General features: G+C 42.4%; 1 protein-coding gene across 1 annotated transcript in view; it reads right to left on the bottom strand.

Annotated features, from left to right (window-relative positions):
- The window catches only part of SFMBT1 (Scm like with four mbt domains 1), a 74313-nt gene extending 51674 nt beyond the window's left edge, over window positions 1-22639 (bottom strand). Inside the window, exon 1 of the mRNA XM_074602998.1 lies at window positions 22542-22639. The gene's annotated coding sequence lies outside the window, so the exon portion shown is untranslated. The remainder of the gene's footprint in view (window positions 1-22541) is intronic.
- Window positions 22640-23091: the final 452 nt, after the last annotated feature.

Consider the following 23091-nt stretch of genomic DNA (forward strand, 5'->3'; position numbering starts at 1 on the left):
ATGCAATCTGACTTACAAGCTACACAGTTGCTTTTAATAAGTTTCAAAGTGCAAAACAGTAACTTGAATCATCCTTTCAGGTTAATTGCACTTTCAGAAGTAACCATTTTCTTTAGGCACCAGTCCCAAATAATGTTCAGGAAACCTTGAAACCTTTTTTTCCCCTTCCAATTGGTTTCAGCCGCAATGCTTCCCACCTGCCAGAGTGCGCGCTGAGCAACTTCTCACTGCCACCTGGCAGCCGTCTTCCCCACTTCCCTTCCACCCATAGCTCTGCACATGCACATTACTTCTTGTGGAGTGAAGAAACACCAGCGCTGTTAGAGATACCTCTAGGAGATTTACAAAAGCGTTCGTTCATACAGCAACAACAAAAATAATTAGAAATTCTGTAGAGATGATAGTTACCTCTGCTTCCCTGATGACAGCAGTACTGACAAGCACCTGGAGCGGTTATGTCTACCGGCATTCACTAGTACTCGACTCATTGCTCCTGACCAGTTTCCCATTCAGTGTTGAACACAAGACGACTTACCTATGCTGCTATTTAAAGTACATGCAACAGTACCCAACATTCAGGCATGTCACATAAACTAACTTAACCAGCATAAATAACGTGGCTTGCACATCATATGCACTCTTTCCGTGTTACAATTGGAGGAAGGAACCCCTCTATTCATTCCTCTGGGTGACCAGAAGATGTAGGTTTTCTCAATTGAGCTACAGCAGTAGTCTCCATGTGCATCCTTCATCAGTTAATGGAAGGCCAGGCACATGGTGTACTTCATCGTTTTAGTTTGCCAAGAAAGCCGGCAGGCAGACTAACAGTTAATAAAACAAGCATCTATTATTGCACTAACACTGAACTTGTATACTTTAGAGAAGACTGAAGCTATTTTACTCCATAGCAGCTGTGTTTACACTATAGCACAGTCTGGTACCTCTGAAACTCAAGTGAACTTATATCCGACAGTAACTACGCTGGTTCCAAGGGAAAAAAAACTGTTAAGAGGAGAAACACACTTCAGCTTCTTGTGTTAAATGAAAATCTTTACTTCAGCTGCTTTTAAAGGTACCACAGCTTCATTTACCATGGACCAGGAATACAAACTGAAACCAAAATATATTGAAAGCATACAGTAGCATCATATGAAAATTCATCTGTGCTCACCAGATCACACTTTTTCCTTCTTCCCCAACAAGGTACACAAATACATTTTAATCAATAAAGAGCAAGCTTACAGTTAGACTCTGAGCCACATCCATCAGTCACTGTCACGAACAGAGCACACGTCCTCTAAAGTTTCTTCAGATGAAAAAAAAATGTCCATTGTCAAGATAATTCAGTGTTACTTTTTATTGATTTAGGCTCAGTGGAGATCTTCCTTTCTCCTCTTAGCACTTGCTGAACAGAGTGGCATATAATACTTTATCTAGAACTATCAAAAGCTTTGAGCAGCTATTCTGCACGATATATTCAGCTGGACCAGATCAGTGGAGCTGATTGATTACTCAGAAAAAGAAAAATCTACTTGCTTTTACCTGAAAACCATTGTATACATTATGTTGAAGATGCCAGATCCATCACAACAGGACCCCAACTGGGGAATGCGATCATCTCTGAGCCTTCTGCTCTGGCTATGCAGCAAAACCATTTGGTAAACCATAGCAGCGGCTCAGAGGCAGCAATCAGGGCCGTGAATCTGTGAAGCCACGCAGCAGCCGCAGCCAGGCTGCTCCCAGCTCCTGGCACAAACAGCACCAGTTGTTCAACCTCAGAAAGTCGACTGTTCTTCAGCCTGGCCCTTTCACTCATTGCTCAGGATGCAAGATAATGCTGTTTTGTGGGTTTTACTTAGTATTTCTCCTTGGGCAACCGCTATTTTATTTTAATTGAGCCTTACTCCATTTGCCTTTGGTTTATGGTGCTAGATCTGGTGTGGACTGGTGAACACAGATGATGTCTCCTAAGCTTAGAGTAACACAGGTAAAACAGATCTAAAGAGCAGTAAATTTTGAGTTCAAAGATCCCCTCTTGCCCAGCACATCAACACTGACTGCTGCCTCTAGAGAGCAGCAAGATGATGGCTGCCTGCTAGCTGCCACCAAGCTCTAGAAATGGGAGTGCGACAGTCCATCCTTCCTGCAGTGTGCTGCGTTCCTACTACTATTCTCCTCTAAAAGCAAGGATATGAAACCACACACAATTTGTCTACTTTGTCTTGGCTTCCTTCTTACCCAGGATAAAAGACAAAAATAATTCAAATTAGAAAGGCCCAACAGAAAGTGCTGCATCTAAATACAGAGAGGGGGATGCAATCCTCCCTCCCAAGTGGGGGACAACACAGTGAGAAAAAAAAAAAAAAAATCAGGAAATTTGCAATTTACCGCTGGCTTTTTTCTCAGGCTGGCTATTTCCAGGTAATGCCAGTGCCTACAGATATGTAGGTGAGGCTGATCACAAAAGCCTTCCCAAAAGGCCACTGCCTTCCTAGGAGGCAGCTGGGGATCAAAGAACTCAGAGCCAAATGCAGCTCAGGACTTTAAGTTAAAATTCAGAGCTGCTCTTAGGTTGCCTGATTTCACGGCTCCAGAGGCGTGTTCGTTATTGTTACCACAAACACAAATAAAACCGAGCAAGTAATGACAATGTCACGAGTCCAACGCCACGGACTCCTGAGCAGCGTGCGTATGACCAGCTTTCATTTAAGTGATGCACAAGTCAGAGCATGACGAAGAGCAGTCAGGCAGTTACATCCAGCACTGCCACAGCACTGCTTCTCATTCTTTCAATCCAAATTACTAAAAGTGTAGTGAGTTCTGGTTTTAGTTGTCACTGAACACAGACAACTTAGATTAGCTTAACAATACTGCACGATATCGGGCATGCTCTTGATTTGAATAAGCCACACACTGGCTGACTGCCTCTGTTCTCAGTACGTTTTCTTTTAATGCAAAACACCATGTTAATTTTTTTATAGCTGGTGCATGTACAGTCAGTTAAGATAGAGAGATCACATCATAAACATCTATTACCAAGAATTCGTAACTACCCAAAAGGCACATAAATGACAGTGTCTTTTAGAAACATCCTCTTGATCTCAAATAGATGCCTACAAAAAAAAAAAATCCCAATTCTGTTACAGCGATTTTTAATCATCACTACAGCACAGCCTATAGGACTTTGCTATCAAGGAATTGTGGGCAGAGGACACGCAAAATTAGTTTCCGCAATTTATAGCAGCACTGACATTAAACACAATAAATGCAATAGGAATAAATAAAGTAGGAGTTATATGCCATGAGGGCTTATTCATTTATAATATAACTAAATTAATCCACTATCAGTATCTAAAGAGAAACTACTGAAATCAAATGCTCTTGGGGAGTTGTTAAGCGGAAATGAGAAATTGGGTTTACCCTTCACTGCCACTTCACTGTTTAAGCAATATGGGATTCCAGGCTCCCACTCCAGATCATCTGCTTTTAACAGTAAAGCTGAAAATAAACTCCTACTTTAACAGCATGTACGTTTTCTTCTCTGATGCACCAAGCTAAAGACTTAATATGGGAGTGTTGTCTACAGACAGCAAAACAACATCTGGCAGCTTTCCGAGCATCCCGTTTGAAGTGACTCTTTACACCGCGTACTGGCAAACTGCAAAAGAAGTCAAATCATCTGGTGGCAGAGCTGGGTAATGCCCCAGGTACAATCACAGACTTCACATCAAATTTCTACTTACTAGAGACTCAGACTATTACTTTAAATTGCTGAACATTTGTATCAGATGTCCCAAGAGAGGAGAGGTGCCTACCGCTGGTCTGTGTTGTACTTGCACTTCACAACAGCCTTCTCCTTCCAACACAAAAAGAAAACAGAATTCAGTTCAGGTGTGCAAGGCCATATAGGACTTCTGTGATAACACCTGAAGTGATGCTGCTGTGTAACACTATTGTAATTTGCAGTACCGACCCTTTACCAAAAAGGGTTATTCTTGCAGAGATACAATTTTTTAAAAGGGAAAGCTAAAAGAGATTAAATTCATTTTAAAAGCATCTCTGCCTACAGTGCAATCTCCCATGTCCAAAGCTAAGTGAATGAAACCTTGCAAGAGAAGCCCAGCATGACATCATGATGATGTAATGTCACACAGGAAACCAAAATTTAATCAAAACTTGGAGGAACCGCAGTTATTAAAAGGTATTAAGTGATAACCCGTACAATGTTTATTAAAATATTAAAACATATTTATCAACAGCTTTGCCTTAGATATCACATTAAACAAGACCTAATATCTAGCTTTCACCTGCTTAGTGAAATATCTTTCAGCTTTATATATATATACAATATATATATACATATTTATATATTTATATACATACATAAAATGTATAACAACAACATTGGAGAAATAGATTATATAAATGCAAGAGGAGAATCAGACACCACTAGAAGAACAGGAAACCTCATGGTTAGGGGGAAACTGTAATCAAGTAATGGGAAGACAGAAATTTTGCACAGCATCCAAGTTTCCACACACTAATCATCAGTCACGGTCAAGTAGCTGAAAAGGCCACCTGACATGTTTATGTTGAAAAAGCTGGATGGCTCAAGGGATTTGCAAGATGTTAAAGCTCACGTAGGAACTGGTCCACAGTTTGATCAGCATAAGTATCTTGCATGTACACTTAATGCAGGTTAAGAATACCCCCTGCTGTTGTAGCTGAACTGCACTGTAAGTAAGGGTGAGCCAGAGATAAGGTGTAAGAGGAAAGCTGTTACTAAACCAGTTTTGATAGAGAGAGAAATCATTGCATGTGAAGAAGCTCCCAGCTGCCAGTGTGACGGCAGCTCAAGCTGGAAGGTCAAAAGCCATTGATGTGATATCCATAAAACAGCCTAAAACGAAGGCAGGTACCACGAGGCAATAACAACAGCCCGCACGTGCTCCTTGCTTTCCTCATATTGGCCAGAAACAGGCTTAACTGGCATGAATAAAAATTAGATATGCTCCCTTTCATACAAACAAATACGTTTGCTGCAATTACATACGTATAACAGTGACCGAAAAGGTGCAACAACCAAAACCAAGAATTTTTCTTAACCTTTTTCTTTTTTTTTGTCCTCAGAAGGAAAAGATTGTTATGGAAGGTCTTCAAGCAACAGAGAGCTAGCAGGTAATGAAAATGGATCATTACATTTTGTGCATATTAAACCACAGCTGCTCCATTCCAGGTCTTCTCACTATGGCATACTATTATTCCTGGGACACGAGACTCCCCAGCGCAACCCTGACATGCGGGGTCCTTCCATGCACCCAGACCTCCCCTTCCTCTGATCGAGATTCTTTCTTCCAGCCACTGTATTCACCGTACCACTCATCATCTTTTGCCCAGAAGCACACTGATAGCATGAGCAAGCAAACCTGAACTCTTAATTTTCCTCATGTCACTCCGTATAATTTTTAAGGGGTTCTTGTATTCGGGTAGACACGATCTTGCTTCTACTCTAACACAATATTCCATTTCAGTTTTTAAAACCTGAATGGCAACCCACAAAAACCCAGAAGGCACATTACACCTCTTGGCTGCGGCAACTCTGAACTAATGTTACTGCAAACTTTGTGTTATTTTCATGACAGGACAAATGGTTTCAGGCTTTTTTTATTTACATAAAGTCTGCAAAGGCTTTTGCAGGGGAGAGGGTGGTAAGAGGACAAAGTTAAATCAGCAAAGGCTTGATTTTCCAATGTTAAATTTCATCTATCTAGCAAGATTACAGTGTCTACATCGATGGGAGGAGTTTTAGCCTAAGCCCACTCTGCTTTATAAATTAAAGTTAACAAATATATAATGAAAAATTATCAGAGAATGTTAGTTATCACTGCAACTTCCTATCGAGGACCGTCAAAACTATCTTTTTAGGCTTAAAACAATTTGTAAAACTGGCTTATTTTGATAAAATCAGGTTAACAAACAGCCACACATGAAGCCTTACTGACTGATGTAAGGGAATAACAATACAGAGAAGTTTAAATAAAGTCCAAGTTAAAATAATCTTGCTAAAAGTTACTGGCTCACAGCTGATTGGTTATTGAAGGGAAGACGATACAAAGTCCTAAGGATCAACTCTGTATTAGCATATCTGCAGCAGAGCTAAGGCAATAGCTTTGCAGATTATAATTTTTTAAAGAATTCTGCAAATCACAGGCGACCCTTCCTCAAGTTTTTCAGGTGGATGAACTAAAACTAGGTTCACTTTCCATTAGGTAACTTCCACTTGCTTCTCTGAAGCAAACTTTAGATAACAGATAAAGAGAAATATCATGTACATTTGGGGACCCTGTGTAACCCCGTTTTAGTAGTATATGACATAACTTAGCAATTCAGGCTGTTGGCAGAGAAGATATTTTACGATCAAGTCAATTAATGAAGCCATCTCAAATGTCCATCTCCAGCCTGCAAACACATACATGCACGCTTGGTTACAGAACTACCCTAACGATTAAGAAAACAAAACAAAACAACTGCTGAAAGCAAGTGGTGGCAGAAGTATATCCCCAGAATTGCAGTGGCAATAATAATTAGACTTCAGAGTTAACAACTCACTGTCAAAGCGGGAAGATATAAACATCCATGACAAGTAAGACAGAGTATTGGTGCCTCAGGTTTTTTTATAAAAATACTTAGCTCTTATCAAAAAGTGGCAATAGTAAAAATGGCAGATTTCTGTTGTGAGGGAACTGAGAGGCACCTGTGGGCACGTACAACTGCCCTGTATTTAATCGACTCTGTAGGTCATTCTCTACACTTCTTCAGCACCTACGGCACAAGGAAACTGTTGAGCTCTGTAACTTTTTGTATGAGGAAGCATCAGGAACATCTAGAATACATTTGTACAATACAACAGTACACTATAGCAACGTCCCAAGCTATTACGATGATTCACAAAGATTTTCAACATTCAGCATTACATGAGACTTGCTAAAAACTGAGTTTGTTCTACAGTTTATTTTTAGAAGTCTCTACCTTCCCCTTGCTGTGGTTCTCTGCAGTGCTCAAATTTCTCCCTAAAATGTTTAATAAAATACATGAAAGTCACTCTTACAGTCTTCAAGACCCCAGTATTTGCACTGCAGTTCCACCATTAATTCAATCCATCCCCAAAGCTGGTTTGACCACCATAAAGACCTTCCCCCCAAACCCAGCTCCATTCCCCAGCAACACCATCACACTGACAACAGCTAGTTATCAACCCCATCATAGAAACAGTTCCTCAAAGGACTACAGTCACTAAAAGTCATTTAAAAGCTACTGTGAACCTTTCAATGCAAGACACGTTTGGGAAATGCCAGTTTCAAACTGAAGCCCGGGACTTCTCTGTCTGACACGAGACGCCAGGAAACACCCTCAGGGAAGGACCTGAGTCACACACAACTACTTCAATTCATGAAAAATACTATTAACACATTTAGGTTCCTGCACTTCTATTTCCTACCAGATCAGGAGAAAACAAGCACACTCATCTCTTGCAGAAACAGGGTTTTCAGTGGCTTTTTCTGAAAGGTTTGTGCCTTTTTTGTAGATTCAAAACACAAAGGCACTGGTTGCAACCTGATTCCGGGAACGTGTTCATCTGAGCAGTGGGATTACACACTTGCTTTCTCCAGCTGAAAAGCGTAGCTGCTTTTAGTTTCTAATTGCGTATTTTTTAATTATTAGTTTTATCAAAAGGGACTAAACTGACAGTACAAGCCATTTTTACAAAAGCAGACAAGCAGGGCATTAGATATACCAGGTAAGAGATTAAATGAGGGAAGAATGTTGTTTGACTAATAAAACCCATTACAAAACTTGCATTGCCTTTTTTTTTTTTTTTTTTTTTTTTTAAACTAAGTTCATTCAATATAAGCATCAATTTTTCTATAAACTTGCACACAGCATTAGAGCAGAGAACAAGATATGCACATCAACCGCTTCAGGAAATTGGCACTCTTTCTTTACAATAGTTCAAAGTATTTCCTTCACAGAAATTTTTTTGCACAAAATAACTCATGAAATAATGGTACTAATATTTTATCAAGCTATCAGTCTAAAGTATTAAGTATTACATTTTCCTTGGGTTATTTAACCCCAGAGCACTGGGAAAGAGATGGGTTTTTGAATGATATTAAGAACATAAGTGAAAAGCATTCAAAAGACATTCTGAAACCTCTTGACTGTGAAGCTCATGTTCAATCTGATCTCTATACCCATCTTCATTTTTCTTTTGCCACCTCCCTCCCACCTTTCCTTCCCCACAGCTTCTTTCTCTCCATCAAATCAGACATCATCCATGTTTGCAAAATCAAAACAGCTGCAGTTCCTCACAGAATGAGGTCCGAAAGAGGGACAGCCCAGTCAACTTCAATTACTGGCATCCGCCTACAGGTACTCACTTCTGACACTGAGCTGCAGTGAGCAGGTCAGCATGTGTACATACAACTTCACCCCGCGAGACGGAATCAGAACTTTTTTATCATAAAAGCCAGTCCTGATAATGAAATGGTTCTAGCTCCAGCCAGGGAACGCTTTGCTACCAAGAAGATAGGTGCTCTAACCCAACTCCTGCCATTAGCATAAGACTAAGCAGCTAATTAGCAGAGAAACAGTGAAGCAGAGCTGATGTGTATTTACTACATTACTACAGCATTAGCACTTAGCACAAAACTCTAAAGAGCTTTTTTGAGTTCCCAGATTAGCAGGGACCTCAGGCCATATATCCTGTCAAAGGTTTTAGGTACCAACGTTGATTGCTTCAATGGGAGTTGGACTCCAAACGCCATGAGAATCAGGGTCCAAACTACTAAACTTTAAGAAGCAACCTCTGGTGTAGATGTAACAGGAGAGAACAAGCTGTCCTCTGCCTGACAGGACAACTCCCGCTAGCGTGAGAAAAAAGCAGAAGTAGTAATTCATTTTCTGCCCCCCCCCCCCCTATTTTTTTTAAGAAAGATTAGCAAGCTGTAAAGGAAAACGCTCCACCAAGCTGCCCGCAAGCACAATGCTTGCGTGAAATCACGCTGCCAGTTACACCAACAGACGTCATCCTTTTCGCATCCTCTCAAAAAGTGTTTCCCCTAGGAAACCAAATCAATAATCTTAAGCAATAGCAACTGCACACACAAAGCAGACTGCTTTAAGTAAAACATGAAAAAGCACTGTTCGTGTTGGTTTTCGGATTATGTGTTTTAATTACACCCCTTCACCCTCCTTCTTGCTTTGTAATTGAATTTTCTTTTATCTTTAGAAGGCTAACTTTAGTCTTAAGAGGCTGTGGATGGCAGAGTTCAATCCTTCCACTGCAGAGTCCTAAGGTCTCCCACTGCTTTCCAACATTTTATTCGCATTTTGTTTTATAAGGGTTCCAGCTCAGATCAGCAAATATGTTTTGAATGGAAATAAATGAATATTTAAAGGAGGGACTTTATAATGATGACCAAAAAAAAGTTTCCTTTTGTATCTGAAGGGATCCCAGAAATATCAATATCCCAAGCTCCATCACAAGGGCTTAGAAAAATTCTATTCAACCAGTAGATATTTACAGGACACACTTACTTACAGTCCACTGGAAATTACAGATTTGGGTACCATAACATGCTCTTCGTTCTACCTGCAAGATCCAACAAATCTCACAAAGACAAGGTGGCTTCAATACACTGCCACTGTGTCATTAATACGCTCTCCTGACTGTCTGATGCCCTGATACTTAACTTTTCACACGTGAAAAGAAATGCCTTTTCCTGCTATCATTACTTACAGCATAGAACTTGGCCACTATTTCAGTTCCACTGCCAACACATCTCTTAACATTATGTCCAAGCAGCAATAATAAGAGGCTAAAAGCACAGAAATACGGTTACTTCTAACCTTACAGAGTGGATTACTTAATACACTTCAGGTGTTAAAGCAGCATCCTGACCTTTCCTGTGAAGTGCGTAAGTTAAGTTTCATAACAGGCTGAGAAAACATTTCAGAGCAACAAGGCTTTAAATGTGGCTTCAAAAGTCTAGAAAACTGAGAAAAACATACACACTGGGCTGGCTATAAAGCCAGTATAGGTCTTAGTGGATTGATTAATTCTGAGAGACTTCAGGCATCAACATAAATAATCTTCAAAAGTCCCCGCATTTGATCGGGGAACATCTTCAACCAACCATGATCTTCAAACCTTCTGACGGGGAGCCAAACGGCCACCTATTTTTACTCTAGCTTGTGAACTGTTCCTGCATTACCCAGTGAAATGCTGTTTTAGCTTGCTAAAGCTCCATTTGAGTCACTACTAAGACTCTACCACTCTTTGCATGTACAAACTGTGATGGCAAAACACAGCTTTTCCCCGTATCTTTTCCTCCTAAATGGAATTACACTATTATGAGCTGTGCTAAATCATGGAAATTCTCTCTCTTCAGGCAACACCACAAAAATATAGTCTTGCCTTTTGTTATTGCTCATTAACTGACATGCTTCCTTCCCATTCCTCCCTTTAAAAAGTACTGAAAACTTAAAAAACGAGAAGAATTTAAAAAAGACAACAGCTTCCAATGATCCAAATTTCAAATCACAAGAACATTAATAGGCCTAAAGGCCTAAGAATAGCGACAGCACAGGGTTTTAGTGAAGAGTTCACAGTAAGTGATGATGTTCTTATTACCCCAGCATCAGGAGTGGTAAAATTACATGAAAATCTGTTCTCATTTTAAGATTTTTTTTGCACTTTTGTTCATACAGAGACAAAACAAGACTTGAGCCTAAGGGCTCAAAAGACAGAGTGCAACCGAAAAAGATTCCTCCTCTATTTTTAGGAGTACGATTTCAAAGCTGGATCCTGACAACGCTGGAATATTTACACTGTCGTAAAAAATGTTTTCCAATTAATTCTTTTTTCTCATTGAATTATTTTTGCAGACCCGTCACAAAGTATGCACAAAGTTCAGTGCATATTTTTTCAGGCATTGCTCTGCGGGCACATGCAACCTTATTTCTGTTGTTAACATATAAATACAATAGAGAGATAATACTCTTCTATTCAAGTTCCACTTCAAATTTTGAATCACTAGCTGTGATTATTAAATCAGAATTTTAATTTTAGAGCACGATGTAATAAAAACAGTGCCTGACAAAAATCAAAGGATACCCTCATTCTGAAAACACTACCTTAAAAAGTTCTTTTATGAAGTCTCCTAGATCTTCTTCCTCTGTGTCAATATTCTGCATCTAACTGTAGGCCCATGGAAGATCTTAAGAGCTAGAACCTCTAGAAATACCTGTATGTATTATAATCACTTGCTTCCGCTGTGAGGTTCGATTTTAAATATACTCTTGATTAAATGGAAAAGAAAACCATTTGCCTGGTTGTGGTTACGAAACATCTCTGCTGACAGCCGGAGTCTGTTTTGATTTGCCGGGTATAGATATGGAGTTGCTAGCAAAACATTAAGTGGAAAGTGCAGCATTGGATGTAAATTATACCATCTCACACTTAAGTGCTGCCCTCAGCTGCAACTGGAAATTGCACAGACAAGCACTGCCATGATCACTTCTAGGAGTAACAAGAATGTAAAAAAATGAATTATCAGATCTCTACGCAAAGCAAGCACATAAAACTAGCGAAAAACTGGCCTAGAAAAACAATGCTCCCTAAAAGCTTTCCAAAGCTGAGGTCAACACCTCTGCAGTATCTTAACTTTAATTCTTGTAAGGTACTTTGTTAGCCCTATGGTTACAAAAATAGTCTTCTATACACACAAGATTAAAAGCTTGTTCTTGTATACCAGGGCTGGGCACACCCAGAAGAAGTGAACGGCCACAAAACGAACAGAAAACTGCTGAGGTACAGAGAAATAATGAATGGATTTTTCAAAAGGGCTGACAGAAAAACACTCATTAACAGCAAAATGAAATCACTTTTCTGGCTTCTCGATTTAACAATCCCCAACGTACTCACTACCTTACCCAGAAATAATTCGTGTGGAATATAAATCCTTTGGATTGTGATACATTCCTACATAATATGGATAAAATGCAAAATCCAGGTTCTGCTGTGCACATCCCACAGGTGTCAGACACCAGAAACTCCACAAGGCACCAAACAAGGAGACCAAGGTGATCGCTTTCGTCTAGATTAGGGATGTTCATTTTGCCATTTTCCAACCTAAAGTAACTGGTGATCTATTCACGCTGTAGCATGTAGGCTTGGTGGCTGTGTGGAAGCCTGCAATACATATCTGAATTAACAGCATTTTAAAAACTTCACAACTGGGAAGTTCAAAATAAGATTTTTAAAACGTTGAAAATACCAGTGTTAATTTCCATACCACATACTGCACAGCAAATCCAGGCAAAGATAAATTCCTTCAATGAAGTTTCATCATGTAATGAAGTTAATTCATCAATAACATCACATAAGAGTTTTACAAACTCTTTACGACATAAATTGGGCATTAAGGCCAAAACCAAGTTTAATGGTCACCTCAGGTGAGAGGGTGGTTAAAAACTAACAGGAACACATGAGAAGTGGCATCTGCATTTCTGCTTCATAGATCCTCCACCATTGCAATGAAAACTTCCTTAAATTAACAAAAATTGTGCATTGTAAGTGCTAAGAAGTGACAGTTTAAGAGGTTTTTCACATATGGAAAGATTTTTGTATTATTGTTGCTATAAGGATGCAATTTAGTTTTATCCAATTTAATTCCTTCTCCCCCTCCCCTGAAAAATACCTGCATGAATGTTCAAAGGCAACAACAGAAGCTGTGGCCACATACAGCCAAAGGCCAGCACATCTCCCCTGAGCTCCCGGCACACTGCTGCCCGTGCCCTCTGCCCGTGAGCCACGTACAGAAATACCTACTCGAAACAGAAAAAAGAAAATCCATCAGACCGGTGCCCACTGTTCACATTTCAACTGTGGGAAGCTCTGAACACCATTAATTCCCATTCAGTGTCTTCAACACAAGTTAAGGAAAGCAAATATCTTGCAATCCTGGTGTCCACAGACACAGTACTCTTTCCAGGACCTTCTATTGTCCATAGACACTTGAATCCTTTTGGAGCATTTTCTGGAAGACCATCTCATATCTTAAAGGCTGATTATGAAGACAGGAAGTAACAACAGAAATAAAAAGTAATTTTTCACAATACAAGGAGGACTAATGAGTCTGTACTGAGTCTCGCTTTTCAAGAGAAGCACACAAACATGAAATACGCGCAAAGTTTTAAGACAATACAGAACTATTTAAGAGATGAAAAATAGATGTTGTTTGCGAAGAACTGCAGAAGGAAAATAGAAGATGAAATTAAAGCCAGGATTAAAAGACATAGAGAAAGAAATAACCTCGCCTATACAACAAGATCTAAATTAGCTACTGCAACTCAGAATTTCGAAATTGTAATGACTAATTCTCTTGAAGCAACAATTCCATGCTCATTAAGAACCCCAAGGAATGGAGAAGAAAACAGAAAACACTGTGCTACAATTCTAGAAATCCTGAGCACCTTGAGACAGCATGTAGTGCCGGTGTCAAACAGCCGTGGTGAGAGAAGATGCACAAAAAAGGTATCAAAGAAGATCAGAGGCTTGAAATACTTTTATACTAACAAGAGACAGATGTATAATTCAGTTTTATAGGAAAGTTAAGAAATACCCACAGTCAGAAAGAGCAGTCCTGCCCAGTCCAGCACTGCGCGCACACACACACAAGCTGTGGACAGGCTTCAGCATCTCCTTTACAAGAAAACTGGTTCCTTCTTCGAGCTTCAGTGCAATTATGGAAGAGTACAATAGAGATGTGTAAAACCAAAACTAGTATGAAAAAGAAGAATAAGGAAAGGTTATTCACTATTTCTCCTACCACAAGAACCAGAAAACACAAATTGAAGCACCTTTTCAAGTTGCATATAATTAAACTGCAGACTCATAACCATGGGAAGTTGTGGATTCAGGAAGGATTAGACAAACTATTAGAGAACAGCTCACATCACTGGTTCCTATGCAGCCTACACAGCCGCGTCACCCACTGCGAGAAGGGCCGTGCTCTGCTTCACTATTTCTTATCCTCGTTTCAAAAGGTTTTTGAGGTGAGACACGAGACTAGGTGTCCTACCAGTCTGACACATTATGGCAATTTTTATGCTCATCACAACTGAAGCTAGACTTGAAGCTGCTCTTCTTCCAGCAACACAGAGAAACTTCTCAGCCACGTCCAACAGCTACCATCACACTGGTGTTTTTCTTTCAAATCCCACTGCTAAGGTAGGATCTCAGAAGAGTTAACTTTATACATTAAAGTGGATTTTGCCATGCTGTTTGTCAGAAATCCAGTTTTTGCATTGCAGTAAGACAGATTTCTCCCTTTTGAGCAGATAATAAAGAATTCATGCACTATTAGTCTTTGAAATCCAAAATACACTGCCTGTTTCAGAGACTCTCCCAGCCTGACCATTGTAACCACCATAACCCAGCTTTCTGAAAAAACACATGTTTGGAAACATCAATCCTGCTATTTTTCTATGAAGGTGCCTCCACTAGTTGATAGGCAATTGTTATTTTTTTTTTATACTATAAATCACTCACATTTGCATATAAGAATGATGAAGACTGACAAAGCATATTTTGATGTCACTGTATACGTAACAGCAGCAAAGAAGGGCATTAATATAAATTGCTTTAACTAAAAGCATATTAAACTACATAATACTGTGATTTCTCAATAACCTAAAAATAGTTCCCAATAAGATTCAACCGCTGTCTGGAAACAAAGTATAAATGCAATCTTTAAATAACAATCTTAGCTTTACTATAAAAAGATAATTTCTGTATTTCTTACTGGATAATCATAAGAATTATAATTTATGTCAAGTTGCATTTAGATGGAAATTGGACTCCAATTAGAAATGAAAACTGCACTTTAATTTTACTTAGCTAAGTAATATTCTTACCTTAAAAGCATATACAGAGAAAGCAGATACAAAGAAAACAATACTTTGGTTTTCAATTTAGTAAGTACAAAGAGTTAAACCGAGCAACATTAACTGCAATTAAGAAAGCTGATTTTCCTCTTGTCACCTTCTCCTTCCAGCTATTATGCTGCTGTCTTATTTTTGTACCCAGATTGGAAGAATAAGACACAGTCTTCCCTGATTTTTCAGTTTTCAGTCACAGTCTCTTACTTACATAAACTGAACTGGTTGAGAAAACAAAATCAGACGAACCGACTGTTGGACACATTCCCTCTACGCTTGCAGCAAGGCCAGAATTATCTAGAACCAGCTTATTATCACAATAAACTCTGGATTACTTAGCCAAGCCACTTCCCAAATACACTGGCATTCATTAAGAGGAGGGACAAAACACACACTTCAATTTGCTAGGGAATAAGTTCAAAAAGTAAGATTTGGCCACAACAGCAATGGAAATCCAAAAGTCCATTTCCCCTCCCTCACCCAAATATATTAAAAAGTTGAACAAATAACATAAGACAAAATAATCACCTTAAAAAACAGACATTTGCTCTCGGCTGCTGGGCAAAAAGGCCTTGCTGCTAACTTGATTAAGTCTTGTTTTGCAAATAAAGGAGAAAAAACTTCCCTTAAAGAGGGGAAGATTTTCATATGCCTGTGCCCATGGTCACATTCGTTTAAAAGGAGTTGATTAGTTCAGTTCAATTGGCCAATTAGTGCTATATATGTAACACTTCTGACTGATCCTGCGCTTTCATTATTTCTTAGGGCCATTAGTTTAACCCTCATGGTAACACTTTAAAGAGCAATAAGCAGAGTTAATCCTGGAAGGAACCACTGCTTTCTTCAATAATTTCTCATTTAGGATGCGCATTATGGGAGTTTTGCGGGCCCAAGTGCAAGAAAGCATCCTGTGTTTTCACCCTGCCCGTCCGCTAGGCATTTCCTACCCAGACATTTCTTTAAGAATGTTGTTGTGCAGATCTTGTCATTTGTATTAAAACACCACTTGAAAAGTTTAGTACTTCCACATGAATAGGGGCATATCTGGAACTCGATATTAGGAAAATATAAATACTAATATACATATATGAGAGAGAAAGCCTGTGTATATAATACATACATCTGCCAGGCTTCAATAGCATCTCTGAGTACCGCTTAGGACACCACAGCTTTTTCAGCACCACATCCCCATTCTCGGAGCAAAGTTAATGGGCACTGAGGCCAACGGCGGCCTCCTTTCAAGAGGAGATGCTTTGACAAGACAGAAAGATACCTACAAAAAAAACCACCCTAGTTTCAGGCAAGGCTTTACAGCACAATGGTTCTTCGCAGTCCTTAGATTCAAAACACTTTTTAAGTTTTATGATTTCAAGACAAATAACTTTCTTTTTTTAAACCAGAGGCCATGGCTCCCTATGCAGAGAGCAAAGAGCACACTCGAGCAGCAAGCGCACACATTACCACAATTCCCAAGGAGCTAGATATTCCTAAACGTATTTACTTCAGTCAAGCCACAAAAAGAAAAAAATATCCCAAATAAAAAGAAAAATCTTACATTTATATATATTTTCACAGGTCAAGAGACCAATAAAATGATAAGAAATGCCGAGGCATCACTTAACTCCAGTACAGACACCCATAGAACTTACGGAGCCATTTGTAATAAATGTGCACCCAGCATCAGAGGGGAACTGCCTTCACTTCCTGACTTGATCGGTTTGTTCTGGAAACAATGACAAATCTGAAGGTGCTATTTATGGCTTTCTGTCACCCATCCCCAGAAGAAAGAGAGACTACAGCCTCTAAATACATCAAGACGGAGTTCTTCTTCTCCAAACCACTTGAGGTCTACTTCGGCATCACTGCTCCAGCCCCTTACATTCTTGAAAAAGATTAAGTGACAAATAGCAAAACCTTGCAGGGTTCCCCACCAACACCATTACTTTCAACCAATGACCCAGTTCTGCAAGACAGAGCACCTCTTGAGATATGCTGAGAGCCCTCCACTCCAATCAGACAAAATGGGAGAGGAGGTTGCTCAGCCCTGCGTAGTTTACTCATAAAGAAAAAAAAAATAATCCAAGATGCATCTCTTCTCTCTCTCATCAGTACTCTCGGAGAATCTCAAAGCTGGTTTAATAGCTGCATCATTTTCAGATAACACCAAATTCCACTAGTCTCCTTCCCAACTCATCTATTTGAAGAAAAAGATCATTTCTGTAGTGAACAGGAGTGTCCTCAAGTGTAACAGCAAATAAACCAGTGTAAATGAAGTGCCACAGCAATATAAACAATGACCTTGAAAATCAGCAAGTTGCTGCTGAGGGTGACTCTAGGGACAATAATCACATTTTAAATGTCCACATAATCTGAACAAATTGTTAAGATTACTTCTGTAACTAGCAACTCACCTGAACTGTAGCTAAGCAATCACTCCACCTGCCAAATCCGAATAGGTGAAAAAAGCCACAATAAAATACGCATAGCTCCCACCTACTTTAAGTGAAAGAAAAAGTCCTATTTGAGCATTGTTTACAAGAAGTAATCTGTGCAGCAAAATACTAGTGTCATTTAAAACTTGCTCTATCTTAAAATAAAACAAAACAAAAAACACGACAAAACAGATTGAAAGAGCAAAAATCCTAATATTGGAGCCAGGCATCTATAGAAGAGATGGCTATTCCACTACAAACCTTGATGAAGATGAAGTCCTCTTATTTAAGGTTTTAATGTTATTGCTTACCTGCTTTTCTTAGGCTCATGTGATTAATATGAAACGTCTGCATGTACACAGTTTTCTGGCTATCCTCTCATGACTATTCATCAAACCCAGTCAACAAAACATGACAGAGGGGCAGGGGTCTCAATGATATTAAGATCCTACAAGTGTTGTACTAGGATGCTTATTTTCACAAGGAAAAGAAATCTAAACATAACTGTCTCCATTGAAAGAAACACTAATGCAGATATCACAGAGAATCCAGAAGAGGCAAGAAAGGAAAACGAGGAGGGGGAGAGAGAGGAAGAAGGAGACCTTGGGACCAGAGCTTCCTTAGTCCTGAGGCTCCCAGGCCTTGTTTATTTGCAAAGTTCCCAGCCAAACGTTCCTCAGTGGTGTCTGTAGGTGATAATCCAATACTACTAAAACAAACAAAGCAGAAAGCTACCCCTAAGAATTGCTGCTTTCCACCTTCAAAGTGTTTTTAAAGCATTCATCTAGGACCCTGTAACTACTACGCAGCTTTCCATTAGCTAAAATACACTTATTTCCCAGATATATGGAGAATTACCTGCAGAGTCTCAACTAACACGCAGAATACCTTGTTCCAGCCTAAGCTCACACCCTCCTTTCTCACAGAGGAACATTTAAAATACTCAGACAAGCAATTCTCCCAACAGATGCCCTATTAAGAACACAGAGCTGAATTCATGTTGTAATATTCAATTTCACAGACTAGCCTTTGCTGAGAACACTTAAAAAATACGATCTCACCCATAAGATAATAATAACAACAACAACAATCCTCCCATGATCACCACCAATTCACAAAGGTTGTCAGCAGAGTCCAGGAAAAGGAAGAAAAAACCAACATGGATACAGAGTGAACACAAAACGTGTATGTGTTTTACATGCACCAAGTCTTACTTTTACAAAAAAAATACATTCTGTACCCTTAGAACTAAAACCATTTTAAAATTAAATGAGCAATAAGTAACATCTCGATGCTTCTTTCATAGGCTTTATCAATATAAAGAAAACTGAGCAGTGGGAAGAATTATTCATTAAAGTCAGAAAAAAATATATAATTACATAAAAAATATCATTACACTGATGATATGGCTTTTAAAATAGTAAGACATTAATATATAATTAACATTAAAATTTACTCTCATTTTTAACTTTTGCTGAACTTGGAGAACACAAACTGCTAAATCTCCCTCTCGGGATCTTGCATACTAACACAACATTTACCTTCAGGACAATGTCAGCAAGCATTTGAATCAAAACAAAACAAATCAACTCCCACCCCCTTACTTTATCCCCTTACTTTTCAAGTAAGAAAGTGATCCTGAGAGGGAGAAAAACAAAACAAAACAAAAGCTTTAAACAACACCCACCTCAAGTTTAAACCTCTGACCTAAAAAATGATAGCCATTTCCCAAAAGCAGAAGCAAATTGGCACAAAGTCAAGTCCACTACCAGCAGCAACACTGATGCTCAAAGCTACCAAAACAAAGACGACACATAAAATCTGCTAATCATCAAGCAAGATGAGTCAGATGGACGGCACAAAAGAAAGACGTTATAGTTCCAGAAAACATTTATAACTTACAGAGGCTACAGAGTTTTAACTCAATGATCAATCTACAAGATACAGAAACACACACTTAAAAGGTCAAGAAACCAAACCCGAAGACTATTCTGTAACACTACGACTGCCATGTTAATATAGCAACAATGGATGTAATGCAAGCCCTGTGTTTTTAGGTATCAAAAGCTCTCTCCCCAAAATGCCCCTTACTAAACACATCCCAGGTTTCAATTTCTCCTGCACTTAAGGGACACTTTAGTGAATTTAACACGAGTCATTTCACTGTCAACGTGTTCATGTAATTAAGTTGCCATGTGTCTAAAGTGCATCACTTGTAGAACAATTACTTAAGCCAAGCCAGCACAAAGTGACTGTATTGATGTCTGAATCACTGCCCGATGATCATGCTATGGCCAAACTTCACAAGTGGAAGCATAGTAATCATGTTAAAGTGATTTCCAACAACAAATACAGTGGATTCAAAAAGTAAGCATGACAGAAAGGCTAAGGTCTAGAGCTGTCACTGGTCTGTCGTGAAACAACAAAAAAAAACCCCACCCTGTAACGTGTTACTGAAACATACTATGGCAAACGTATTTTTACAACACTCTCTAACATCTTCCCCACGAGACAGTGAAAGGGTTCCCAGAATACAAAGATTACAGCATAGAAACTATATCAGTAATTAACATGTCATCTTACACTTAACCCACCTTTCTTCTCCACACAGCAATTGCTTAGGAGATTTCCAGGTTTAAGAATCAGGTAAAATAATTCAATACCAGCAAATTAATAGCAGATGGGGGGAAAAAACTGCAAAGGAAAAACCATACAGATCAATAATTACTAAGATCTGCCACTGTTTCTCTGCTATCTATCCTGCAGTGCTGTCTCCCGTAGAGAACGTGCATGCCAGCTTTAACGTAAGAGGATACTTAAGTCTTCCAATGTAACTGCCCAGCAGAGACATACACCAAAAATGAGCAAAGCCATGCTCCCAACACTTCCAGGCTCAGTCTTAGGTATGAGTCATAAAAAAAGGTCGAGTGAAATCTATCAGTTTTACTTTGTTGTCTGTCTTGTCCAGAAGCATCTTCCCGTTTTTCCACTAACACCAGTTCTGGGAAGAACGAGATTCCATTCTCATCCTTCAATCACAGCAACAATTCACAAACCAAAACTAAAAGAGGAAACGGCCGAATTGGAGGCAGGAAGCCCACTAAGTCTTCTTCCTCAAGATGATCTTTTAGATAGACACATGCTTTTTTACTTTTTTTAATTGTAAAATCCATGTCCGTAGAACCTACCACACAGGAAACTCACTATGTTTTCAGTTAATTGATACATTTTCATGTTGACATTGATACACTTTGCCCCAAACACTGGCTATTTTGAAACAGACCTTAGCCAGAACAGGAATCCATCCTGCCGGGTGCTGTAGTCAGCTACAAGTTACAGCCCCCGCTCCAGTACGAACAAGACTAATTTCCCATTAATAACTTTTTCTCTTACAAATCAGATGTTTCTGACCAGTTCACATACATCGTAAACCTTAAGCAAGTTACAAAACAATGGTATTTCTGAAGTTATAAGATGGGTTATCCTTTTCTCCAGCGTGACTTTTACACGATGCACCTTCTATTCTGCCTTAGGGAAATGTTCGCTATGGTAACCTCCTGGGCTACTGACAGCAGCCAGCTCCCATGAAGGAAGGAACAGCAAAGAAACAGCAAGGTAGGCCTTTTCTTTTCCTGTAAAACCTCTCCCACCAGAATTGTGCTATCAGAGTGGGTAAAACTGTCAGACACAGAGGTCACCATGTAAAACCATTTTATAATGGCAACAAGTTTCTCCGAAGTAGATATAATTGTTCCGCTAAAGCACACATGTGACTGTGAAACGGACATCACTGGCCTATTTCTGAATAAATAAGGGCCCTGTGGAACTGCAATAGCGAATGTAGTTAAAAATTCACAATTAACTGCCCGCCTTGTTTTTCTTCTCCTTTCATTATTTCCACTGTGGAGGGGGGCGGGGGGGTGGGAGCCCTGGTAACAAGTTTGCAAAAGCCACAGACGGAAAACTTGCACAGTCCTTCCCATGCGGGCATTCCGCCCTCCCATTTCCACCCGCCGCCGCCCGAGCGGGAGCCCTCCCGCAGCCGCTGCCCCAGCGCCGATTCCTCCCCAGCCCGAAGTTGGCGTCCCGGGGCATCCCCGGCACCTCGGCGGCCGCCCCGGCAGTGTCACCAGCGGCGGATTTACGACTTCAGGTGCAGAAGCGGCGGGCAGCGCAGAGCTACTCCCCGAAAGACAAAGGCTCTCGCTCGCCGGAGCGCCGCCGGGCGCGGAGACGCCGGAGGTGCGGAGCGGCGGCGGCGGGCGCGGCGCGCACACAATGCCCGGCCCCGCGGCAGCGCAGGCCCCGCAGCGCGGGCGGCGGCGCTGCGGGAGAGCCGGCGGCGCGGCCGCGGAGGCGGCGCCCGCCCCTCTCCCCCCACACCCACCCCGAACGGGAGGCGAAGAGCCGCCCGCTGACGGGCCACTTGACGGGGAGCGACGCCGGCCGCTGCCCCGGGCGGGACGCGCGCCGCGCCGAGCGGAGCCCGGCCGCGCCCGGCGGGGGGTGCGGAGCGGGGTTTAAAGGTCCCCTTCCACCGCCATTTTGAGGGGGAGGGGGGCGAGGGAGAGGCGCTCGGTGGGCTCGGCCCCCCGCGGGCGTGGGCAAAGGACCGGCCGCGCCGGGGCGGAGGCGCGGCGCGCACAAAGTTCCCGCGGGGGCCGGGCGGGCCGGCGGGCAGGCGGCGGGGGCCGGGCGCGTCCCGGTGCCGTCGCCCCGCCGGCGGGCGCGGGGCCGGCCCGGGTGGGCAACTTCGGCCCGAGCGCGCCGCGGGACGCCGCGGGCCGGGGTCGCCGCGGGCCCCTAGCGGGTGCGCGCAGAGTTGCGCGCGGGCAATTGCGCGGCGGCGGGCAGCCGGCCCCGCGCATCGCTCCTCGGCGCGGGCGAAGGCGCGCTCCCCCCGCGCTGCCGCCGCCTCCCCGCCGCGCTCCGCCTGCCTCTTCCCTCCTCCTCCTCCTCCTCCTCCCTCGCCGCCTTTTTCCCGCATCCAAACTTCGGGAGCCCGGAAAAACCCTGCGGGCCCCGCGCCCCGGCGGCAAAACGCCCCCAACAGCTGCGCCCGAGGCCGCTCCGCCCGCCCGCGGGCGCCGCCGCCGTCCGCCTCACCTGCGGGGAGTTTTTCCAGCCCTGCGCCGCTGCCGGGGCTCGGGCTCCCCGGCGCTCCGCTCACTGCCTCATTCCAATATGGCACGGCCCGCCAGAGCGCATGCGCCCGCCGCCCGCCCGCCTGCCTCCCCCCCCCCCCCTCCCGCCCCTCCGCCCTCCCCTCCCCTCACGGCTTTTCGGGCGCTCCGGCTCCCTCCTGGCGCGGGCGCGCCGAGTCCGCCGCCGCCCGCCCCCCCGGGCCGCCCGCCCGGCCCCGCGGAGCTCACCGCCGGCCCCGCCCCCGCCGCGCTGCCCCGGGCTCCTGCCCCCGGACACCTGCTCCCGCCGCGCCGGGGACAGCGCGGGATCGGCCGCCGGTAACGGGACGCGCCGCCGCCGCCACTCCGCTGGGCCGAGGCGGGGCGGGGCAGGGCGGGCGTCTCCGCCCTGCCCGGCCGCCTTCGCTCCGCCGCCACGGGCAGGGGCTCAGCCCGGCGGGCGGCCGGTGCCTCCCGCGGGATGCGCGGTCCCGTCTCCATCCCCCCCCGCCCCGTGCCCCGGCGAGGATTCG

This window comes from Larus michahellis, chromosome 10, assembly GCF_964199755.1.
Source record: "Larus michahellis chromosome 10, bLarMic1.1, whole genome shotgun sequence".
Taxonomy (NCBI): Eukaryota; Metazoa; Chordata; class Aves; order Charadriiformes; family Laridae; genus Larus; species Larus michahellis.